Below are 26,870 nucleotides of genomic sequence, written 5' to 3'. Positions count from 1 at the left end.
GCGAAAGATAAAATGTTAATTGTGTTGTACCTTTTGACTATAGTTTTAAGATGTATTGTATAGTGAACAAGAATTCTCGGCTCTGTAAAGGTAATTTGGTTGAGCCTTGTCAAATAAATTAATAAATAAAACAAAAAATGTTTTTTGCTTGCCTAAAATTCATATGCTACTCAAATTTTACCAAATCTCGGATTTAGATTGGGAATATTATAAACAAAAAATGACTTCAGAGAAAATAGTTATTTTGTATTAATTTAGATCAATTGCACCATGCCTTTCTACAGGCGTAAGCAAATAAATATATGAGCGTATAGGTACGTGTGGAACACTTAGTCTAAAGTGAAAGATTAGTAAATTTGTATTTATTTCAAATCGGACCGAATCGATTCGAGATTAGAAGAAATTTTATCAATATAAGCGGTTTTCGTAAGCTAATGAATAGGATCCTTCTGTTTTCCTTAAACTTTTCCATATAAAATTTAAAATTCTCCCCCAAATCCGTTCCAATGTTGCACAGTTGACCCACCCTAGTGTGCATACATATTCTGAAGGAAGAGTTGTACAATCCTGGGAGGACAGGAGCAGGATGAAGTGTCTAATAGGTTTGACATTATCACTTCCAATAATCGTAATTAAATTTTCAGCGGCAGAAAGCACTCTCGTAGAACATTTATTGCATTTTCGGTTGCAAAATTTGAATGGAAATAAGATGTGCTCCTTAGTCCATGATCAATTAAAAATTATATGTGCTTCCCACATACACATTAAAAATATTAGGCATAATGAACGCTAGGCATAATATACGGTAGGCAAAATGGACGTTTTATGTATGTTTGTAAGGTAGCTGTTGGGTTAGAATCACCAAGTCTAGGTGAGCAACACGTTTTTGTGGTGTGTATGCTTTAAGATACAAAAAGGTTTTATTTAGGATAATTTTAGATCACTTACTAGTTAAGCAACTTAAAAATTTGGTGTAACAACTCTGGAAGTGGTATTGGCTTCGGTTTTCCACTGTCTTAACTGCGTTCATTTCGTACTACATATAATTTAATTAAGCATTAAGTTAAATTCACTTCAGTGGCATTAATCAACGGGTGTTCAATTTAAAATGATAATTTGTTCAGTCATTTAGCTAGTAAAAACCCGAATTTATCCACCTATGGTGTGATCAGACCCTTCTTACTTATTCAAGTTTATTTATTTTATTGTCATTATCAGTGACCAAGCCCCCCACCCCCGTGTCATCCAGTGACGCTACGCCACTGCCTGGGGGTACCCGGAATATATCCGGGTGTAGTCTATTTATTTGGTGAGGCTACCAATCACCTTATCATCGTATTTTAATGTGATTTAATGGGTTTTAATTCAATTCATATTCAAGCAACTTCCCCGGGGTACCCGGAACATGTCCAAGTGTGTCCAATGTGGTCTTAACATGACACTTAACACGACTTGCATTGATCTTATTTTTGAATTCTGTAGTAATTTGATGTGTCGCATGATGGTTTTGATACGTTTTCCGTTAAATCCAGCGTGAAGGCCCATATTCACCGGATCTTGTTCCGATCTCGTCGAGCTGAGTCGAATGGTATATGACACTCGGCCCTCCGGGATAGTCGGTTTTTCAAGTGATATCTATACCCTTCTTTGTAAGAAGGGTAAAACTGTCAAATACGCTACAATATGGGTATTTTCGGAAAGGGGATGACGTGTAGAGACTGGAAATGGATTCCAGACTCAATTTTGGAATCCAAGATGGCGGCCATTGGTTCAAGAAAAACTGTCAAATACCCTACAATATGGGTATTTTCGGAGAGGGGATGACGGGTAGAGGCTGGAAATGGATGCCAGATGCAGTTTAGGAATCCAAAATGGTGGCCATCGGTTCAAGAAAAACTGTCAAATACCCTACAATATGGGTATTTTCGGAAAGGGGATGACGTGTAGAGGCCGGAAATCGATGCCAGACGTCATTTTGTAATCCAAGAAACTGTTGTTCAAGAAAAACTGTTAAATACCCTACAATATGGGTATTTTCGGAGAGTGGATGACGTGTAGAGGCTGGATATCGATTAAAGACGCCAAACTGGCGGGCATACGTTCAATAAAAACTGTCAAATTCCAAAATATGGGTATTGATTTTGGATAGGGAACGACGTGTAGAGATCAGATGGTGGCAATTGGCTTTCGAAAGGACATTTAGTGGCTATAGACAGCCTCGTATCAGTTCAGCACAGTGAACGTGGACCATGTACGGGATAGGTTTGGCGATAATCCACTAGGAAGATGAATTTTGTCTGTACGAAAAAGAAACTAATTTGGTCCGGTCTTAGTGTAAGAGAATGAATTTTCTTTATTGCTCGCTTCAATATCCGACAGAGAGTGGATGCATACGATTTGCTTGTTTATTTGCAACTAACTGATCTGACTTTTGTGTACTGGTTATATGAGGTGTACAGAGAATAGCTACGAGTAAAACTCTACAAACATCCGAACGTTCGTTCGCCCGATCATTCGGAACGATGATAAGAAGAGATAACAGCGATTTATAGAGATATGTCCCTACTCTAGTACTGCACGGTTATAGAGTGCATGGGGTTTAAAAGGTTAATTCAATTTTAGCCTATTTCAATTCTGAACATAGCCGGCCACCGTTGAAAAGTTCAATTTTCAAACAATTTCTAATTTCCTAACACTACTAGGCGATCGATTGAGCAAAACTGTATAATTCTAACAACTATTAACACATATGATATGTCTCCATCGCATTGAGGACTCGGTGGACATCGGTAACTCCTCGATCAGCTGATTGCCGACCGGCCTTCGTTCGATGGAATCCTGAGCTGGCTTCGTACCCTGGCGCTGACTTCGGAACTAAGCTGGTGAAGCCTGACGGAAATCCTTGGGGATGATTGCAGTGTTCGAAGGGAGTGTTCGTACACACTTAAAAAAAATCATGTAAATTTAGGTGCTCTGAGACTGACATATACGAGCGTCATTTTTGACATAAAATTGAGTCGTAATAGACGCAAAACTCAGCTCAATCAAACGTACTTTTCGTCGAGTACCGAACTTTTCAGTCTCGGAGCACTTAATTTTACATGACATGTTTGTTTACGTCTCATCCTTTATGTCAAAGATGGATTCCGTCACGTGTAAAATTAGGTATTTCTAAGTGTGTACCTTTGTTGGAAGTGCATCGAGGCCAGTCATTGGTTTGGGAAGCCAGGGATCATCGGAGGACCAGGGTGCCAGTGGAGCCAGTCTCGGTGGTGTTATTGCGGTCGAGAATGAAAAGAAGCATTAGTTTTGTGCTAACTGTTAGAATATTGGACAACACATAAGCGCCGCAGCGCTGGGCATGCTGTTACATCTCGGATAGAAGATCGTTGGTCCCAGCGGATGCTGGTTGCTGCACAGGAAGCACGCAAACCTTCGTGATTGGGCGCCGGTATTCGCCATCTTGGGTTCGGACGGAGACTACCCGGACGTTTCCATCATCACCGCGAAATATCTGGGTCACGCGGCCACAGCGCCACTTGAGCGGCGGAAGATTGTCATCCTTTAGCAGCACCATCGTCCCGATGCTGATGTTATCCCGCAAGCGAGTCCACCTCGTGCGGGGGTGGAGTCCGGAAAGGTAGTCCATGCTCCAACGCTTCCAAATGCGTCGGACGAATTCTTGAGTTTGCTGGTAACGGTCGAGACGATTTGTCGGCACTTTTTCATAGGATGGTTCTGGGATGGAAACCAGTGGACGATGAACCAGAAAATGACCTGGAGTTAGAATTTCCAAATCCTCTGGGTCGGACGTCAGCTGAGTCAACGGACGGGAGTTTAGGCAGCTCTCTATCTGCGTCAGGAGCGTTTCGATGTCGTCTTTGAGCAGCACTGTTGTCCCGATTGTAGCTTTAAAATGTTTCTTGAAGGACTTCACAGCAGCCTCCCAAAGTCCGCCAAAATTGGGAGAGCGCGGGGGAATGAACTTGAAGTGGATTCCTTCTTCACCACAGTAAGTGGTTACAGCGTGCTTGTGCTGCTGCGAGCGGAATTGTTCGTGTAGTTCCGCTAGCGTTCGTGATGCACCTACAAAGTTCTTAGCGTTGTCGCATTCGATGACTGCTGGCCTGCCACGCCGGGCAACGAATCGTTACAGGGTAGTGATGAACGCATTTGTCGAGAGATCCGCTACAAGCTCGATGTGCACCGCCTTTGTCGCAAGGCACACAAATATTGCGACGTAGCACTTGACAGGGGACGATTTCCTCGGAGCGTGCCGATAGAAGAGTGGCCCACACAGATCGACACCAGTGTTAAAGAACGGAAACGTTGGTGTGACGCGTTCAGCTGGTAGATCGCCCATTATCTGTTCGAGAGCAGTGGGTTTGCAGCGAAAGCACTTTAGACAAGCATGAACTACCTTCCGCGCCAGGTTGCGTACTCGCAGTGGCCAGTATTTCTCTCGCACGCTTGCGATGAGTAGCTGTGGACCAGCATGTAGCAACTTTTCGTGATAGGAGGTTATGATAAGCTCCGTAAGTGGATGGTGCGTGGCAAGAATGATCGGATGCTTCCGGTCTTCGGAAACAGGCGCGTTTCGAAGCCGGCCACCGATACGCAGAATGCCGTCGACGATGATCGGAGAGAGTGATTTCAACTTTGAGTTCGGCTTGACTTGTCCATCGGAACGAATGGCTCGTAGATCGTTCGGAAATGACTCGGCTTGAGCGAAGCGAACGAGAGTGTAGGTTGCTTGGTTGAGTTCCGTGGTTCGGAGAAATCCCTTCATTTGATCCTGTCGGTTAGCAGGCTTGCAATTATGGCTAAATCTTCGTAAGTAAGCCACCAGACGAACTAGCGATGGAAAGGATGATCGTAGACTGAGTATTGGGTTTGGAGGTTGGATCTGAACGGGCAGAGCGATCGACCGTTCCTCGAGATCCTCGGACAGAAAATCATCGTCAGCCGTACGAATGTGTGACGGCCAAAACCTGGACGTTTGCCTGAGAAGGTTGGACCATGCCACCAGATATCCGAATCCTTCAGTTGTGTTGGTAGCATTCCACGGGAGATGTTGTCCGCCGGGTTTTCTAGGCCAGCCACGTGTCCCCAATTGCCACGCATAGTGATGTGCTGTATTTCGGAGACCCTGTTTGCTACAAACGTCTTCCATCGTGATGGTGTTCCAGCTAACCAATGTAGCACGATGGTGGAGTCAACCCAGTAGAAGCACTTTAGATCAATTTTCAAACTGTGCTGGACTTTCTGGAAGAGGTGGCTGAGGAGCAATGCACCAGAAAGTTCCAAACGTGGAAGACTGATCTTCTTTTGATTTTTGCTGTTTCCCAGTGGAGCGACCTTTGATTTGGAGGTGAGGAGCTGTACGGATATTTCGCCACTGGGTGACACCACTCGGAGATAGATGCAGGCACCGTATGCTCGTAGAGAAGCATCGCTGAATCCGTGTGCCTCTATGACGACTGGTTGTGGAATTGGTATCACCCAACGTGGAACAGCGATTGTTTCGACCGCTGTTAATTCGCTCCTAAACCGCACCCAGCGTTGTTGGAGCTCTTCTTCCAATGGTTCGTCCCAAGTCTTCTTATTCATCCAGAGTTCCTGCATGAAGCACTTGGCAAGTACGATGACGGGCCCTACGAGTCCCAGAGGGTCGTACAGGCGAGCGGAATCTGAAAGGGCGATACGTTTTGTGATGACATCATCTTTGTTCCATTTTGGTACGTGGAACCCGAGTTCGTCGGAGGAGGGGGCCCACTTGAGTCCCAGAGTTTTGACGGAAGAAGTCGAATCAAGGTCGAGTACCGAGCGTTCGTCTCGAAGATGCGCTGGGATGTGTTCGAGTATTTCCGGTGAGTTTGAAGCCCATTTACGAAGGCTGAACCCAGCTGTTTGGAGAAGCTGTAGCAGTTGGCTGCATAGCACCTTTCCTTCTTCCACATCGTCGACCCCGCTAATCATGTCGTCCATGTAGAAGTCGTTCGCAAGAACCCTTGAAGCAGTGAGATTGACTGGAGGACCATGGCATGACTTCTCAGGAACTCGATGAGATTTTTGTACTCCGGAACATCGGTTGACTTATGGTGATTCTCCCACTGCTTCAGGGTGGATGAATCCAGGCGAGAGTAGACCATGTGTGCCAATAGAACACTCCATCCCTCAGTGTCGATTTCCATCTTTTGAACCATCTTCAGGTTGCGTTCAAAACCATCTATCAGATGCACCAGTGAGTCATAGCATTCCCGTTTGACAGGTTCTATCGAGAAAAGCGAATCTAGGTATGTTTTGACCACTAGCTTTTTGTTGTCGAAACGTTTCTGGAGCAACTCCCAAGCTACCGAATAATTCACCGAAGTGATCTCGATAGACTCCACGATACGTTTGCCTTCCTTCGTTAGAGATCCTACAAGGTAGGAAAGTTTGTCAACGTCAGACAAACTAGGGTTGGAATGGATAAGACTCTTGAACGAGTCTCGAAAGGATAGCCAATCAGCAATTGTGCCATCGAAGGAAGGCAGTTTGACTTCAGGGAGTTTTATTCTCGATAGGATCGGGTTAGTATTTGGGTAGGCCGAACCAGATGCAACGGCTGCAGGAATTGGGGGATTTGCTTTGCGATCAGCTGCTGCTAGAAACCCAATCACCTTGACGTAATTTTTCTCAAACGTATCACGAACTTTACGATACGCCTCTTCCTTTTCCTCTGCTTCTTCATCCTCGTCGATCAACTCCAACTTCAATCTAACAGTTTGAAAATGGGAGAAAACCTCATTCAATCGACTTTTCCATCCTTCGATTTGATATTTGTCCCGCTCTTCATTATACTCCTGCATAAAATGCAGCACGTTTTCCATAGTGTCGAAGCAGAAACGTTCTTGCTTAAGAAGCGACTTAGAAGCGGGTGCCATGTCGATCATCAACCACCGAAAACCCCACAAAATATCGAAACCAAATCGAAACTCTAGAACAAATTCCAAATATGCCAATTATCTTGCTGGCTAGCGATCAATTGCGGTTTCTTTTTCAACAACGGATCATAAATCACGAGAAATTTGTTTGCCACCACCTCGTGTTAGTACCTCGCATATCCTCAAACCAAAGCTCAAATTTTGATCATCGAACAAGCAAAACGCAAAAGTCTATCCGATGAATAGATTAGGATTGTACATGCACTCTACTTACAGTAGGCCAACCCGGGGGAAGGGTACGATCGATCGTTTGAAAGGTCCTATTCGTCCGAGTTCGCTGACCCTTTTGTGGTGCAAATTTTGTGGAAAGGTGCACTTCAATTTTTTTTTCTTTTTCCGAACTTAGCGGTATGATCACTGTTTCTTTCCCGTTCCGTTATAATTTCGATGCAATTTCACTTTGAATTTCTGTTCTGTTGTCCGATAGTTCACTGCACTTTTTCAGTCGTGCAAACTGAGCAGAGTCAGAATGTAGCACCCACGTTCAGTCCAACAAGTGGGGTTTGTTCACCTTTTTTCAGTCACGCAGACTGAATAAAGTCCGTATTGTCCGTACAATCACTTTGTTTCACGGTACCACGGTACTCTCACTTTTAAACTGGCGTGTAAAGGATGTTTAACGCAAACCGAATTTCACGAATTATAGGCACTATTCGTGAACTGACTATGTTTCGCACTAACGCGAACCGACTATACGATGACACTTTGACCGGCACCAAGAATCCGGTTCGAAGGACCATTTATTATGTACGAAAAAGAAACTAATTTGGTCCGGTCTTAGTGTAAGAGAATGAATTTTCTTTATTGCTCGCTTCAATATCCGACAGAGATATAGGAGTGGATGCATACGATTTGCTTGTTTATTTGCAACTAACTGATCTGACTTTTGTGTACTGGTTATATGAGGTGTACAGAGAATAGCTACGAGTAAAACTCTACAAACATCCGAACGTTCGTTCGCCCGATCATTCGGAACGATGATAAGAAAAGATAACAGCGATTTATAGAGATATGTCCCTTCTCTAGTACTGCACGGTTATAGAGTGCATGGGGTTTAAAAGGTAAATTCAATTTTAGCCTATTTCAATTCTGAACATTGTCTAATAAATGTTTTAGGGTATTTTGAGCTCAAAATCTTGCCAGGTATTAATTTTCCTGAATAATACTTTCCAAGCATGTTGCGTATAGTTTGTATAATATGAATAACGTATCATTGAGCAAGATAGCAACGTTTCGTCTTCCCTTAGCAAATCTTGGATTTTTGCACTATGTTCGACATAACTGTCCAATGTGCAGAAGCTTTCGAACTCGGAGAGTTGATTTATTTTGAACTCGATTTCTGCCGTGGTGGGATGAAAATATAATCCATATTCATTGTAGATGGATCCAGTTCGCTAACAATTTAATCTGCTGTAGCCGGTTCATCTCTTATGATTTCGTTGATTTTCCCGTATTGCTTATCCCCTGCGCATTAACTTACCTTAAATTTGTTAAATTTCGGACATGATTTGCAAATCCTCGTTGTCGTCTTCATTGCATTGTGAATTCGCGAAATACGACGGAAGAATTTTCTTCTAGTAGTTTACCAACGTGCTTTGTTTTATGTCCTTTAGAACCACATCCAAGCAGTCGAAACTATTCTTGATGCTGAACTACTTTCGTGTATCCGCTAGTGAAAGGCCTTCATTCTCGGCTGTTTCCAGAATAAAACTGTAACTTCTCTTGACATACTTCAGCTTGAAATGTTTGATGATGCCTTGATCAAGGAGTTGAATCAAATACGTGATCTTTGGTGGCATGTATAGAAGCATTATGCTGGAATTGCTTATGGTGGGTAGCTCCAACGGAGCTTTATCAAGGAGCAGCAAAGCCTTGAAGCTAATGTTCTTGGCTGCGCAAAACTTCTCCAACTGTGGTGAGAAGCAGTCGTTTATACAGTCCTCAAATAATTCTCGGGTCATCCAACCATTCTTGTTGCCAGGGAGATTTACTTTTTGTAAATTTTGCTTTAGATAGAAACATGATTGAGAACCCTTGTTTGATCCCTTTCGGTCCCGGCATTGTTTTCAGATGCTCTGAGACATAAGATCTTTGAAGTTTTTTTTTTTTCTAAAGCTGTTTTGTTTCACCACAGTTGAACACTTATTTAAGGCAATACGGAACACTTTCAATTTCTTTTTTACCATCGATCAAATGGCATCGATTTCTGGCCTCTACACAACGTCCCCTTTCCGGAAATACCCATATTGTAAAGTATTTGACAGATTTTCTTGAACCGATGACCTCCATCTTGGATTTCAAAATGGCATCTGGCATTGGTTTTCAGCCTCTACACGTTATCCCCTTTCCAAAAATACCCATATTGTAGCGTATTTGACAGTTTTTCTTGAACTGATGGCCACCATCCTGGATTTCAGAATGGCGTATGGCATCTATTTCCAGCCTCTACACGTCGTGTCCTTTCCGAAAATACCCATATTGTAGGGTATTTGACAGTTTTTCTTGAATCGATGACCGCCATCTTGGATTTTAAAATGGCGTCCGAAATCGATATACAGCCACTCTACACGTCATCCCTATTCCGTTTCGTGTCCTCACATTGCACAGCAACATCTTATATGGACAAGCTTTCCAGACATAACATATTATGGAAGTTCATGTGCACACTAGCGCTGCGTAGTGAGGGATTTCTTAAATAATATGACAATCATCCGAAAGGACTTGGTCACATGAACAACTTTGCTGAAGACAGCAACGTTCTGTATGGCCAGGTTCTCGAGATACAGTTTATATAGGAAGTTCACATGCACACTAGCGCTGCGTAGTGAGAGAGTTCTGAACTAATTTGAACACCATCCGAAAGGACTTAGTCACTTGAACAACTTTGCTGGAAACAGTAACTTTCTATATGGCCAGGATCATGAAATATTCTATGTTGGACCTATGATCCATATATTATAGCACCCGTCATAAGTAACATAAAAGTGAAGCACCTCTAGCGGCGTAGTTCCCAATTAAACCTGAATCCAATTACACACGCTTGTTGGTCTATCTCAGTACAACAACTTTGTCGAAGACAGTATAGCTCACTATATTGAAACAAATGAGATAATCCACTACAGCCCCTATTAGTGAAAATCCCATAAGCTGTGGGTATCCTTATTCGCGGTACCTTATTCACGCCCCTGTTACCTCGGCAATAAGGATTCCTGACTGTATATCATACTTAAAATCTCCTTCTCTCTCTATCTCCACATCCATAATTTTTTTTTTTTTTTTGTATATTAATTTATTTAATAAGGCTCAACCGAATTAACTTAACAGAGCCGAGGATTCATGGTCACTATACAATACATCTTAAAGCTATAGTCAAAAGGTACAACACAATAAACACTTTATCTTCCGCTATCCAAAAAGCCTCCTCCATCAGAACTGGAGCCGCTTCCAGTAGTTTCATTGTATGGCAAATTGTTGTACGCCAACGAGGGTCAGAGCGCGGCCATTGCAGCAATGGACGCAAAACGTGGTCAGCACTCACACACTCATCACGAAACGGTTGCTTTCCAAAGTCGACGACGCATCGACCGAAAGAACTGCTCATGAAGAACAATGAGGAGGACCATACAATGGTTGCTGCCGAGTAAACAGACGATCGCGTAGCACACATCGAGAGTGGCCTGCTTTTGTCGACAGCCGAGTGAACACTGATCCATAAAATTGTCATCCACTAACTTCGAGAAGACCGCGAGTATTCGGTTGAAATAATTTAACTTTAGATTTAAGACATTACTAATGTAGAATAGAAATGTTAACTTGGCTCTGTAAAGTTTATTCGATTGAGCCTCTACAAATAAAAAAACATATCAAGTATCTGATTTTTTTATGTATTTGTTACTGAAATTTAATCCTCTCTGGATCTATAAATTTCAATGAGTGAACGAAAATAACGTTGTTCACAATATTCTTAGTAAGAATAATTAAATTCCCTGAGTAATGAGATTCCCTAAGACTTTTTGGTATTTTCAGGAAAAATAAAAATCCCTGAGGATTCCTGGTTTTCCACGGTTTTTTCATGTAGTTTCACCCTGGCTAATACCGCGGGTCATAATTTTTCCATTGATTTTTTCGCATTAAAGGTTCATATCATACACAAATGTTTATGATATACTAATCGAATAAGTCTGAAACATGAAAAATTTATTTGGTGTGCCATTAGAACGACTACTTTTCTTCTCTTAGGTAACTTTTTAGTCACTTTTTTTTTTTACAAATATAAGTCACTATTCGGACACTAATTTCTTCAAACATGGTCACTAAAACACTATTTTTGTCAGCATTGATCGCTACCAGCCCTGAAATTGCATGTTGTGAGTACATCTTTATTTTCCTCGATTATAATAGATTATTATGAGCCTTTTAGATGCTTTTCCAGTATATAGCTCACTTTGGACGATTTTATATGAATTGTATGGCAAGAATTTCCAAACCAAAAACATTCGATTATTTGAAGGCTTCCATCGCTTGGTACATATTCCCCGCTTAAGGAATACCGCTATGTTCAATGTGTCTCTACTCCTTTTGATAAAAGTTACACATGAACAAAGTATTCCATCAGAATAGAAAAATGTGATTCATCATATCAACGAAAATGACAACCGTCACTCCTCCAGGACGCTGCAGTCGAAATAATTGAAAACGACCCAACAAGGTCGCATTCCATTTCCTGAATCACACCCCGGAGTGTACCTTTCTATATTCCATGTGGGTCTACTTCAGAACAGCAAGTGAAGAGTGTCTTTTCCCTTTTCTATCCCGGCTTCTGTTACTTGAATAAGGAACGCTTCACAATCAAGCACGACCTACCAGGTGAACAACACTCTGGCAATGTCGTCAAATCTTCACCTTCTTGTAAACAGCGGCATGGCAGCGTATTCATTTTTATGACACCTCATCATCATCATCATCATCATCCTCATCACAAACGCTCTTTTGCTCTGTCTCCCGAATACCTATGCTAACCAACCCACCTGGCTTGGGCGAAATCATCATGTGAGACTGCGAGTGCGAGACTGTCTCGTTCCACCCACCAGCGAAACCCCATCAAATCAAACCACCCACCCACCTTAACCGCCGGGCGAATGTAAGCGCAAAAGAAAATCATAACAAAAACAAAACAAGCTGCTCGAATCGAGCAGCTTGCTGCGAGCAAGCCGGAGAAAATGTAACGGGAAAGAGAGCGAGAGCCAACCGTCGGCGGCACACGTGAGTGAGAGTTTCGTCGACTTTCGAGCGAGCTATGCTCGATGTTGAATCATATGTTTACTGCTGCTGCTGCAAATGCCAAGCATAGTTTATGCTCTCGCGGGGCATTCGTCCGTCACCCACCGAAGGGTTTCCAGTGTTGCTAGTGCACGTTGAATGCCACTCAAACTGCAAGCCATGGTACGCTATGTTTTTAAGGTGAATGTGACTCCAACTGGCAACCGAGTCGATTTTCGTCGAGATTTTCCCTCTTTTTACTCTCACCCACCGTCGGGTCCATTCACAGAAAATGTAGTCGATTGCATGCTGCTCTGGGTCCGTGCATGCTGTTGAGTCCAACTGGTGACGGCAGTCGTATTCCGGCATTTTTGACGGTCGGTCCGTGTTGACGTTCAAACGAGAATCATTCGCGATATTTTCCGTGCGTGCGTGTTTTTCTTCATCCGTACGTGTCCTTTCACGCGAGTCAAGTGATACCGGATCTCTGGAGGCACGTCCAGTCTTGTGAAGTACTGAAGAATTCAGGGTCACCCTTCCGAGGAGGATCTCCGGATGCTAACTGCGTGGTGCTCTTTGGGACGTGACGGCGACGTCGTGCAGCAGTAGTAAGTTGTAAATAAATAATTGCAACTCAAGAGGCGGAGAAAAAAGGAAACTTTCAACGAAAAAAAAAAAAGTGACTGGCGAAGGAGATCCGGTCCGGTCCAGTCCGGTTGGACCTGTTTTTTTTTGCAGTCCTTCGTGTACCGGCACTCTGATAAGGACGGAAGAGAGTTGTTGCCATTAAAAAGTTTCGAGTGCTGAACTGTTGACTGCTCGTCGGTTGAGGCTAAATAATCTAGTAGTCATTTAATGGCCTCAAGGTTTTTGGGCGGTCCAGCTAACTAGATCCGAAGAGCATTGAAGTCACGTTCTAGCAGCGGTTCATGTGACAACATTCGCGTGCGCGACAGTTCCTATGTTTACGTGGGAGTTCGAGTGTTGAGTTTGGTTTGGTTTTTCGGCCCGAGCTGTCTGCTGATTCAACTGTGAAGAACTCGAAGAAAATAATATATGAAAAATAATAATAATTAAAGTGTTTGTGATTTTGTGGGTCTGTCGGTGTCTGGGCCGTTTCATCATCACCGCGCGAGGGTGATTTGGAAATTGTTACCGCCGATGTGGAAATTTCGCCTTCGCTTTTGTGATTCGATTTGGTGATTTTCGATTGTTTCAACTAAGAAGAGACGAGAAGAGAAAGAAGAAAAATCCATGAGCCGATAGAGTGCACCACAAATTGAATGCAGTGAAGTTGTTGAGTTGTTTGGTGAGTTATTTTCAATCTGCTGTGGCGCACCCCCGCTTGCCACTTTCGATTCCGTCGCGGTTGCATTTCGGCAGCCTATGAGCGCTGAGTAATAATCCGCAAAGCGCAGTAGAGGAGCAACATCGAACAACCAGTCTCCAGTCAGTGTGCAGCAACAACGTCAAGTTTTGAAAAACCGGTTTCGCCACCAGCCCCAGTGCTCAGGTTCGCCACGCTGCTGGCTTGTGTGAGTGTGTGACGAGCAGAAAGTGGCCGCTGAAGTCGACGACGACGTTTTCGTCTGATAAACAGAACGGAGGAGAAGCCGGCAGACCGGATTGAACCGGCCTGGCTGCCTACTACACTGCCTGGTCAGTGCGTTTCCCGAGTGGGAGGGAATGAAGCAAAAGTGACCAATTTGTCGCTGGATTTGAAAGGTGAGATCGATTCTAACCAGTTCTAGGATTACATGAAGTCACTATTATTTCTTAAATGTATTATGAAGGAGTCATTCAAACAACGTTCAGCTCTGTCTGTACTCAGCTGGTCGCGTGATTGGCACTCTTCAACCAAAAGTTGGTGACAAGGCTGTTTTTACGGTAGCGTTGAAGGGGGATAAAGTCCCCAGCCAGCAACCATATGAGAGCATTCCCACAATGACGTATTGAATACTGTAATTATTTTTTGCACACCCTCTAAACGCATGCTCGGTTTATACTACCTGGAAAAACTTGAAATCATTAGGGAATTTTGTATTACCTGTAAAACCCAGGAATTCTCAGGAAACTTTCTAAATCTTATATCGACCAAGTTTTTAGAATTAAGTATGCCATAGGGAGAAATTTTAAAATATTTTATAATACCTAAGGGAAATGGCACTCATGTTGGCCTATGGATCTAATATTGGGCCCATCGCTAAAAATCTGCTATTTATCAATTTTATCAACGGTACTAATGGATATTTTTTGTCGCTATTTAAAATTTAGTCGATTACAGAATTTATGTATGGGCCCACATTAGGGGCATTTAGGTCGACATTACATCCATTTCCACTATCTTACTCTAACTCCAGAACTACTATGTTTAAAGAGTGAGGGAGGTCACTGTTTGAACATAATAATTATGGACTGGATTAACGGATTCTGGACTGGAGTAGCTTCTTAATTATTTTTTTTTATTATATTCGTATATTTGGAAGGCTCAATTGCGTTCGCTTTGCGGAGCCGATAGTTCATTGTTCATTGTTTGCCTTGTTACAATGTTCACTTATTTCTATGTCTTGAAGTTGGGCCGAATACCTTCACTTAACCGATGTTCGGGGGTACATTGTCGAAGAATAGGATCAGGGGAGGAGCTTGGGGTGAAGTTTCTCTCATCAGAGCATTGTCGCCAGTATGAACGGTAGTGCGGTTCTAGATTCGTCTGGCATTCGACCGGCAACAAGAATTCTTAAGCTTTAATTGTGTTTTTTTTTCGTGATTCTGGAGCATGGCTTATTTCTACAGATTAGAAATTAATAAAATCAAACTTGGAGAAAATTTCAAGAATCAAGAACGATATATATTCAAACTATGATCAATTCGATGAATTCCAAGAACTCAGATTTCGAATAAATCAAGGGCCTTGCGAAAGTTCCAAAGCGTATGAACTGTTCTGAATAAATATGATGAGAATGTCCAAGTATCTCGAGCAATAATTTCAAGGGAATTCAGAGGAAAATTTTAATGGTCACTTTTTTTGAAGTGGTTTTTGTCAATTTAAAGCTGTAATGATCTTTCGGCGTTGTGAATGTGAGTGCGTGAATATGCAATGAATGAGATTTGATGATACTTTCCCGAACGCTGGGTACTTTAAGTAGAATTCCAAGTGAAGAAAGCGAATGTCTAAAGAATTCAATGAAAATTCTGAGGATAATTCGAAGAGCACTCTTAGAAGTATTTCAAAGAAATTTAGAGGAAATTTTATTCGAAATTTCCAACGAATTGTTGAGATAAATTTCATAGGAATGCTATGGAGAAGGTTGTTCCTGTAATCATCTTTGGGGAACTCATAAAAGAGTTCCCATGGAATTCTGAGGACAATTTCAAGGAATTTGCGGAACCACTCCAAAAGAATTCTGAGCAGAATATAGAGGGGATTCCAAAATTTTTTCCATTGGAATGTTTTAAGAATACAATGTAGCGAATACTGAAAAGAGATATTTTCAGGAGAATTCTGTGGGTAAATTCCTTGTAAATACATCGAGAATTGTTAAGAAATGTATAGGAATTGCAGGATGAATTAAAGAGCTTTCTATGGATAATTTCTAGGGTTATATCGAGAAGGTTGTAATGGGAATATAATTCCAACCGGAATCGTCCGAAGACGTTGACCAGTGTCTGCGTCCCATCGTAGAGGCGATATCCCGAGCCAGGAATCAACACGTGCCAGTATCCAGACAGGTCAGGACTACTCTGAACCTTGACAGATATACCACAGACCTTATAAGACTCCGCAACACTATACGAAGGCTATCCAAAAGATCAATTGCAATCGCCTTACCAAAATTTTCCAAACCAGGATGGTGGATCTCAGAAATAACGAATTTGCTAGTAAGATCCACTCTCTCGCAGATTGTGCTAAGGCGCTCTGAAAACTTACCAAAATTCTCAAAAACAAGCCTAGGCCCACCACTGATATACAGCTGAATCGTTCTGACGATTCAGTGGTTCATCTGATAACCCCTGTAGAGAAGACTGCAGTGATAGGTTAACACTTCATCAGCCCCCATAATCTCGGACATAACCGTATAAGTCCGCACGAGGCTGCGGTTACTGAAAATGCAGCTTACCTCCATCAGATTCCCAACATCTTTCCTAAGGATTTCAAGATCACAGTTGACGAACTGTTGGCCTAGATCAAATCATCCAAAAAAAAAATGAAGGTCCCAGGTTTTGACAACATCCTCAATCTGGAACTGAAAAATTTGAGTTCCAGATTCTTCAACCATTTAGCACTGATTTTCAATCAGTGCCACCAAATTGGCTACTTTCCCTCGGGATGGAAGTCAGGTAAAGTCATACCCATCCGGAAACCTGGGAAGGATCCTTCCTCTCCTTCAAGTTACCAACCCATCAGCCTTCTCCCAGCTGTTCGAAAGGGCAGTTTACAGCCGGCTTCTAACACCTGCAACGTCCACCAACTGACCCAAGTAACAAACATTCTTAGACGGAACAAGGCTGTTTCTAAAACATCTGCTATGGCATTGTTAGACGTTGAAAACGCGTTTTACAATGTCAGGCATGATGGCCTGGTGTACAAGTTGCATCGATGCGGTCTTCCGATCTTCCTCGTGAATATCATACAAAATATCTGTCGGACAGGGTGTTCCAGGTTTCTCCGAATGGCATCCCATCGGATGCCTTTAACATCGGTGTAGGTGTGCCCCAAGGAAGTATCCTTGGGCCCATCCTGTTCAATCTATTCACTTACAGTATTCCAGCTCGCCCTGATGGTGGATCGTTGTCTCTGTTCGCAGACGACACATCCATCGTTTACAGGGGTAGGGTCATCGGAATTCTGACTACCAAACTCCAGATAGGCTCGGATGTCCTGTCTGAGTATTTGAACAGCTGGAAGATCCGTTTCAACGTGGCGAAGACCCAGGTCATAATTGTTCCACACTCAAAATCTCCCAGACTTGTTCCGTCGGAGAATATCAAAATCTGCCTAAACAGCAAAGTGGTGGAATGGTTCAAAGAGGTAGTCTACCTTGGACTGACTCTTGACAGTGGGTTGCATTTCAAGGGTTGACTAAACGAAAACCAAGCGCAACATCTTGATAAGATCATTGTATCCACTTATCAACAGGAAGTCTACCCTGTCCCTGAAAAAGTAAGCTTGCGGTCTACAAGCAAATCATCTTTCCCAAAGTTGAGTACGGTATGCCAATCTGGGGGAGTTGCGTCAAATGCCATCACCTTAAACTCCAAAGGATCCAGAATAACAACCTTAGGATGATCCTAAACAGTCTTTCCCGGACGCGAAATGCTAAGGTCCGGCGCCGGTCTGGTCTTCAGTCTCTTGAAGAGCGAAGAACGGTCTGCTTAGAAAGGTTCAGAGACACCTGTCTGAGATAAGATCATCAGATCATACGTGATCTAGCACGTTAGGTTAAGTTATACTCGTAGTTAGGTAGGTTATCAAATTATTCAATTAAAACGAAACACAACCCCGCAAGGGGTGTTCTGTAAACTAGATTAAAAACGCAAACATTTAATTAGAATATGCAATTAAACAAAGATGAAGAGCCATGTAGGCTAATCAATTGAAATGTTAATTCAGTGTATAATCATAATCAACAGAAACGTAATTTTACCACTGATAAGTCTTTAGTGGGAATGACACTGTTGAAGACTGCACATATTGCAGTCGAAATACGTTTCCGTCATGGATATCAGCATTAAGTGGAATTAAATGGACGATATCCTTTTTTGCTGTTTTATTTAAGCAACCCAAATTCATTCCTTCGCAACAATTACTTTCTATGCCCCAGCCCATTCATAAAATGGCGATATTTTTTCGAGGCAGGGCTTAGAATGTTTTTTTTTATGTCGAGTATGCAAAAAGGAAGGGACTTTGGATGTGAATCTAAATGCATAAATAACTTTTCCAGTGACAGGTACTCTAGTTTGAAGTCTGTGAGAGGGAAATCACAAATCGAGAGTTATCAAAATACATGGCAGGTTGATAGATTGAGCTCGTGAGAGAGAATTTTCGCTCTCAAATTTGAATTTTTAACTCTCTGGAGACTGGTAGTAAAGCGAGTAAAAAATGGACGGGATTTTTTTTTATTTGATTGGTGTACTTTTCAAAATAATGAAAAAGTGTACTACCGCATAAAATCATGGCATGGTGGCAACAGTGTAGAAAGCAAATCAGATCTCAGCATTTAGTGGTACTTAAATATAGAAGGATCAGATCTTAGCCATACTTTCAGATTTGACAATTTTGAACATCTCTCAAGAATATACCAACATTCTATATCGAAGTGTTTTGGTGTAATGGATAATTTTTAAAAAACCTGTGATCTTTGAAATTCAATGTATCCTCAACGAAACATATATTATTTTTTCTCGTGAAGTCTGCTAAACACTTTGGCGTCATGAAAAACTAGCATTTTGAGATATTTGTATTCAAAGCTTTAAAAAATAAATAAAAACAAAATTTGTGGGGTTGTGTACAAGCCACGACCGCATGGTTGACGTAGACTACGTTGAGGTGTTTAGTGAATTTCTCGTGCATTTTTCTTGATATTGATTGATAACACAGTAGAAGTAACTTATTGCCTTATTTTACTCCATTTCCTCTCCTTGACATGTCAATTTCCTCACCCTTATTAGTTATTTTTCTGACTGTTTCTGGACTTTCCGTTAGGGATATTTCCGCATATTAAACACTTGTCTTTAATCATCCGTTATAAAATATATTCTCCGTACACACTTCAATGCCCATCTCATCTCCGTTGAACATTTGTTATGGATAACACGTTTAACCAAACGCTTGATCACAGTGGGATACCTCCGGTGGGAAATAGTTCACAAGCATGTATTGCACATCCCAGCCCATGTAACATTGTAAGTTTTATTGAGGTTTTAAAGCATTTTACAAGTCTAAATCATGGTCTACAGTACCCTCATAAAACCAAAATTGTTATTTGGGAGGTAACCAATAAGCCCACTAATTTGGATTGATTTTGTTATATAAAGCTGACATACGACTAATACAGGGCTTTGGCACATTATTAGTTGGATTATTATTAAGCAGGCTTGTTGGTTTGGTCCATGTTCAAGCAATCAAAAATTCGTCCATCCAAGCAGGATCATAATTCTAAATGTTAATTGGATAGCTTAACATAGGAAATTATCCGCTTCTTAATCACATAATGAGGAACTAGAACTACAAGTATTCAGAAATATACATGTATGTATGTAAGGTAGCCACCATCCTTTCAAAGATCTTGTCTTGTATGCAGCTCCACTTAATAGCAAGATCAATTTGAGCTACCGGTCTGAATTCACAATATCGATGTATGAAGGGCCAAAAACGGAGGTGCGGACCCGTAAGCAGAGACACTTACACGAAATCCACGGGAATTTAAGAATCTTCTTCCAACGGTACGATCCAACAAATCGAATAACACCATTCGCAATACTTATTAAGCTTCCTACAGGATGGTTTGTAAAGAAGGGCGCGTCAATCTCACTGAAACTGTTGAAGTAGGATTCACACCACCACAATCGAATCGGTAGGATAAAGAAAATGATAGTGTTTATTCCCTCCTAGACTCCGGTTGTCATACCACTCCATCGTCCAGTTCCAGGTCAAATGATACCGTGATGCTCCCTCCCAACTCAGTATTTATTTATATAATGCAAATATATGTATTGGAGAAATGAAATATATCAGAACATTAAATATGAAATAATTAATGTAATTTTATATAGATAAAATAGTTGATATTCTGCAATGAAAGTAATAATTATTTTACATATAATACGAAGCAGCTCTATGTTTCCTCAGCTCACAATATCAAGTGGATGTAACACTGAAATTTCAAGGTTATATTAAGCAAATATTTATTTTGATCTCTAATTACTAATAATGTAAGGATGTAAATGTAAACTGTAAAGTGTGATGTATAACTAACTAATGACTAACAATAAAATGGAATTACGAGAAAAATAAAGGAAAGATCTCACCCGATATGTTGCAAAGGAATCCATGACATCACGATGATTTCGAAGAACTCCAATAGATATGCTGCCGCTACTTCTTCAACGGGTGTTAAAAACAACACTCTCGCCTTTCGGTTGTCACACAGCAGCGCAAACCCCATCAACCACGAAATACACTCTAGCTGCTCCAACTAGAGGGATCTCAGCAGAGAAAAAGGACTGTATCCGCTTTCCACCACCAATCACTCGTGACGCCAGCTCGTCACCGGCCGAATCAACTTGCGACTCCAGCGAACAAAAACTTCAGCGACCGAAAACCCACGCGTCTAATAGCGACCACGGCACACTTCGATTGCATTTCTGAAACACAACCTCAACGCACAAACACGACGATGACAACATTCGTCCGAGAGGCGGAACGCCAGCACGCACAAACAAAGGGAAGACAAAATGCACACACAGAGCACGACACGAGCTTAACTGCTAACGTTGAAAGCCAAACGCGAACTCACAAGTATTCAGAAATATCGACAGTGAGCATGCATAAGGGCCTATACGCGATGATCGATTCTCTTCATCGATTTTCTCTTTGCATTGCTACAGCTAAGCGAAACAATTTTGTAGAATTTATTCAATGTAGAGTTGTAACAGGTTGCATTGGCCATCAAAAGCAACAGCAAACGCACCGACAAACGTTAAATCTGGCGAGTTATTAACAAAAGAGAAAATCGATGAAGAGAATCGATCATCGCGTATACGCCCTTATGAATGCTCACTGTCGATATATTTCTTAACTTTTTGCCATGTGGAGGGGGGGTTGTTATATAATAAAAAACATTTGTCGCGTTTCATATTATTTGAACGGGACCGAAAACAGTCTCAATAACTCTTTCTGAAAAATATGTGTGGTCTTGAAAGGACCAATTGTTCGATCTCCACAAATTCCACATCCTCTTCACTCCATTGTTGGTTGTCATCAAGGTGATCACGCTGACTGCTGCTATTTTACCACACCGTCCGTCCGATGCGAAAATGAGCGGATTCACAACAGCAGCGCTCTAGCCTGACTGCGGTTATATTCAGCAGAGGCAGAGGGAAAAATTCCACCTTTTCCTGATTTGCTCCTGCTTCTGATTGCCACGCCGTCCGAAGCTGAAATGAGCGGAAGTAGTAGTAAAATTTACGTTTAATTTCTGGTTTTTATGTTTCAACATTTGGTTTAACATTTCAATTGGTTAGCCTTTGGCTCTTCATCTTTGTTCTAGTTAATTGGTTATTCTAATGTGATGATTGCGTTTACCGCTAATTTACAGGATACCCTTTGTGGGATTGTTTTGGTTTGAATTTAAAAATTTGATAACCTACCTAGTTGAGCACCTAACTACTTAAACTAGGTTGCCAAATCACGAATGATCTGGTGGTTTGGCGACTCTGATACTTTCCAGCGTGGAAGTCTTTCACTCCTCGAGTGTTTGAAGACCGGCAGAATGATTTGCTTGTGGACAGCAAGCTTGTTTTTGAGGGACAGGGTGAACTTCCTGTTTACCAGAGGGTAGAGCGACCTGATCAAGATGTTACACTTGGTGGATGTCTAGTCCACATGGGATCGGAATAGCAATTTGCTATCGAGGGTGAGACCAAGGTAGACTACTTCACTCGACCATTCAATAGGAGTGCTATCAAGATGGATCTTGACTTTAGCAGGCGGAACAAGCCGAGGGAAATTCGAGTGTGGAAACAGAATGGTTTGTGTTCTGCATGCATTGATACAAATCTTCCAGCTCTTGAAATAGTCGGACAGAACATCCAGGCCTAATTGTAGTTTACTCGCCAGAGCACGGATCACTCGACCCTTATAGATGATGGAGGTGACAGGATACCACCACCCGGCAGGGGAGGAACGTCTGACGTGAAGATGTTGAATAGGATAGGCCCAAGCAGGCTACCCTGAGGGACCCCTGCATCAACGTTGAACGTATCAGAGGGGACATTGTTCAAGTAGACCTGGAATGATCTGCCCGACAAGTAGTTTTTGATGATCTTCACGCGGTAGATCGGAAAGTTGTATCGATGCAGCTTGTACACTAGACCATCATGCCAGACATTGTCGAACGCCTCCTCGACGTCCAACAATGCCATGGCAGATGTATTGGAAACGGACTTGTTCCGCTTGATGATGTTAGTAAACCGTGCGAGTTGGTGGATGGTAGAGTGGCCTTTCCTAAACCCGACTTGCTCTCTGAGAAAGATGTTATTATCATTTGAAAACACCAGCAGACGGCTGAGTATCAACTTTTCGAAAAGCATCGAGATGGAGGACAAGAGGCTTATGAGGCGATAGCTCTTGGCAGTGGGAGGATCTGTGCCAAGCTTGTGTATTGGAATCACTTTGGCTAACTTCCAGCATGCAGCGAAGTAGCCAAACTTCTAAAATTTGTTGAAGATAACGGTAAGATGGTTGAATAAGTCAATACTCAAGTTTTTCAACTCGAGGTTGACTACACCATCCATACCCGCGGCTTTCATGTTTTTAGTGCTTCTAATATCTTCTATCACCTCATCAGCCGATATTCTACTATCATCATGCACTACTACGGGGCTGTCAGTGACTCTAGACATTGTCTCCAGTACGGCAGACTCATGGGGGCTCACCATGGCTTGGCCAAGATTATGTGGAATCACAAAATGTTGGCCAAGAGCATTGGCCTTTTCAACTGGGGTTATGAGTAGGGATGGGTTCAAGTTCTGCTCAACAGATGAAAGCTGAGGTCATCTTCCAAAATGGTTTTGCACAATCTGGGAGAGAGCGAATCTTGTTGGAAAAATCGTTCCACCATCCTGGCCTGGATAATTTTGGTAAGCCTATTGACATTGGTCTTCAAGTGGGGCAGCCCAGAACGTTGGAACTGCCTACGAATGGTGTTACGGAACCTGATAAGATCTTTGGTTGGGCTGTCAAGGTTCAGAGTTTGACTCACCTATCTGGATGCTGGTACGTGTTGCTCCCTGGCACGGGATATCGCCCCTCTTCGATGGTTTGCAGACACTGATCGACTTCTTCGAACGACTCCGGTAGGACGTCGTAGTCGATTGCTGTGTCCACACCGCGCTGGTACTGCTGCCAGTTGACACGATGGTAATTTCGCCGAGAAACTTTAAACCTATTGGCCGAGGAACCTACTTCGGCCACCACCGGATAGTGGTCCGATCTCAGTTCCTGATAGGCGATAGGTTGAGAGATGTTATCGCCAATGTTGCTGATGAAGATGTCGATGGTGGCATGAGCTCCGGATCGACTCAACCGGGTGGGAGTGTCCGGACACAGGATGTTGTAGTGCGATTCCTGCAGATCGTTGCACAAGATTGTACCGTTCTGGTTTCGTCGACTATTGCCCCAGGCTTAATGCTTGGCGTTCAGGTCGCCAGCGATGATGAAATTTTGCCGCCGTCGTGTTAGCTTGATGATGTCTCTTCGGCGGTCTGCGGCCGAGCCTAATATTGGTTAACTTGGGGAAGTAGACCGCGATGTGCTCACCTCAACTCTGATGGCTTCGATAGTTGTCAGCTAGAAGCTTGGCAGTAGCCGGCAGCTGATGTTTCGTCTCGCAGCGATGGCCACTCTTCCTCCCCCGGAGCTGGTGCGGTCAAACCTTACGAGCCGAAATTTAGGAAGGAAGACGTTCAGCTCGGGCTTCAAGTGAGTCTCGGTGATGACGGCTATGTCGATGTGCCGTTCGTTGAGAAAGTCAACATACTCGATGTTTTTGCTCTTCAAGGATTTACGATCTTGATAGCTTCACGGTTCATACTTGGTGACAAGGGACAGGGCAGCATGTAGCTGTTCAGATCGAGTCTTGCATGTGCGCATGATGATGATGAACTCGGCCACGAGCGTCACAAGTTCCTCCAAGGTGAACGGAGAATCATCGACAGGCTCACCTGATACAGCACCAGCGTATGATAAACCAGGGGTGGTGGATGAACCTGTAATTGGCTGGGACGCAGCAGCAGTGAGACGATGCTGAACTGTCCGACTGTTGCGAACCATTTGGATACTCGCAGGATTGGCTTGTTGGTTGTTGAGCGGAAGCGGGGCTAGGTTCGGAACATGTCAACGGGGCTGGAGAGCTGGGTACTGGACTTCCGTTAGTACAGGAGGCGAACGATGATTACGGAGGCGACCGAACTGGTTGTTGATTGTAGTCTTCCGACGGATATGCATGAACTCTATTCGCTTAGGACATCCACGATTGGAGGCTTGGTGGTTTCCCCCACAGTTGACACACGTTGGCTCGATGTAATCGACTTGCTCACAGGACGCAGTTGAGTGAGTTCCAGCACACTTGCCGCAGTTTGTCTTCATGTGGCAGTTTTTGTTGCCATGGCCATATGAGAGGCAGTTCATACACTGCGTTACATCACGATGTTGGGGTTTGTAATGCTCCCAACTGATGATGATCTGAAACAGGTCCCGGATATTGGATCTCAGAGCCGCAAGACTGGTGGATCCCTTCGTGAAATGCACCAGGAACAACTGATCACGGAAGCTGGTGTTTTGGTTGGGACGCCGGTTCATCTGGAACACGGCCTCAGGTTGGAACACAAGCCGCTCCAGCTCGGACTTCACCGCAGCAGCCTCGAACGACGGTAATCCACGCAAAACCACCTTCAGTGGCTTGTTCGATGGCAGATCATGCGTGAAGAAGTCCACGTTGTTGTTCTTCAGGAAACTTCCTATTTGTTTGTACTCCTCCAGGTTGGAGCAGCTTGTGTTTTGCCAGTTCAGCACCCAGCTTGGCAACATCCTTCACCGACGTGAAAAGCGGGGGAATCCGCTCTCGTCTTGCAATTGGAACGGCGTCACCATCGCCATTTTCTTCCGGGAGTACTGCATACTGGTTGGCTTGCAGTACTCGTTTCCGGCGTCATCCTGCGACGCGCTGGGCTTGATTAGCACCTTCTTTGAAGGGCCCGCTGCTGGCTCATTGGTACGTTTACGCACGATTTGTTTCGTGTTTGCAAGTTCAATTAAACTTGCCAGAACGCGAGAAGGTGGCGACACTTCCATGGCGCAACGCGACAGCACAAAACGAACCAAAATCGAATCGAGAACTCGAGCGAAAATACGGACTGAACAGCTCGACAGTCGAGCAAAGAATCTAATGATGAGCGGAAGAACGACAGGAGAGTTCTTATATAGTTTTACAGCTTCAAGCAAAACGATGCGCAACCAAATGGTACTCGATTATGACGGCTTGGTTTGGGGAGAACGTTTATTTCATTGAAACAATGATAAAATAATCACTCTTTTTTGTACATTTTTTGACGGTTTTTTTTTGAGAAAATTGGCAAAGTATTTATTGTAGCAGATTGTGAGAGTTATTTCCTATCGATTGGTGTATTTGGATTTTAATTTCATCTATAAATGACCAAGTTAGAAGCGTTCAAAACCTTACACCTTTTCGTGACGGTCGCAATTTTAGATTTCCAGAAGACGTAGCCTACGTTAAAATTCTAAAGTTGGTAACACGATCACAAAATTTTATTGTGCGTTTAAAATGCTTCAATAAAGGTACCCAATGTCAGTTGTGTCTTTATTGGTTCCAGAGATATATTAACATCAAAATAGGTGTTTATTAAAAATTTAAAAAAGGGGGATAGGCAGTCCCCAGAGCCGAGGGGTTGACTGATTAGCACAAAGCATGTTTTTTATCCTAAAATAAGTAAGCTCACCAATTTTGGTTTAAATCGGAGAGGGTCGATGCATTTGCTCGGTCACTTGAGATGGAATTACCCATATAGTCAGTGTCAGTTGCTTTTTTTTTTGTAGTCTGTGAAAGGGATTTAAAGGTTTTGTCCTACACTGTCCTATATGAACAACTAACGGAAAACAGATTATGCGTAACGTCCGATCGATGTCACCGCAAACAACAGCAATTCTGATGGAAAATGAATGCAGTTCTACTTCTAAGCTTGACTTAAAGGTAAATTTACGATAAATTCACACATTATTGTTAGGTAAACTAATCATATTTTGAAACATAAATCACCTTTCACTTTACACCATTACCTCAATATATGATTGTTCAAAATTGTTCGAATGCCATTACAACCGGAGCCACCGGATTTATAACACCCTTCTTTTCTCGGGCTAAATGTGCGAAGAAAGAGGAAACCCAGCACGTTCCAAAACGACTCAGCGGAACGGAACGGCCCCGAGAAGCAAACATGCACACACACACACACACACCCGGGTAATTCTCGTCGTTGTCGGCCACCACCACAGTAGCCCCCAACAAAAACCAGTAAGTCCGCTCGCTACCAGTGCAGCGTGCCGCCAATGCTGTAACCTTTCTCTTCCTCGTTTTTCTGGAACCGCGCCGAGCCGACCGACGAGGTGCAACTAATTTTTGCATACCACACTCCGCAACAGGGCATTCGGTGTATGTTGAAGCTCTTCCAAAACCCATTCGGGGCGGTTTAAATGTTTTAATAGTCGTACGTGATTTCTGGGCAGGTAAGACCCTGGCCCGGAACGCGGTGGTCATTTGCTGGAAGGGGTGAGGGAGCGCTTGCAATTATCGCATTACAATTTTAATTAGCCGAGCTTCCCGCCCGGGT

General features: G+C 42.9%; 1 long non-coding RNA gene across 1 annotated transcript in view; it reads left to right on the top strand.

The window, feature by feature from the left end:
- The first annotated feature begins 12,600 nt into the window (after positions 1-12,600).
- The window catches only part of LOC135704239 (uncharacterized), a 456,675-nt gene continuing 442,405 nt past the window's right edge, over positions 12,601-26,870 (top strand). Inside the window, exon 1 of the long non-coding RNA XR_010517782.1 lies at positions 12,601-13,970. This is a non-coding gene — a long non-coding RNA (uncharacterized LOC135704239). The remainder of the gene's footprint in view (positions 13,971-26,870) is intronic.

This window comes from Ochlerotatus camptorhynchus, unplaced genomic scaffold (assembly GCF_037179485.1).
Source record: "Ochlerotatus camptorhynchus isolate MF236.1 unplaced genomic scaffold, CSIRO-AGI_Acam_v1.1 ptg000232l, whole genome shotgun sequence".
In the NCBI taxonomy this organism is placed as follows: domain Eukaryota; kingdom Metazoa; phylum Arthropoda; class Insecta; order Diptera; family Culicidae; genus Ochlerotatus; species Ochlerotatus camptorhynchus.
The sequence above is the reverse complement of the archived record's forward strand: the minus strand, read 5'-3'. Positions and strand labels throughout refer to the sequence as shown.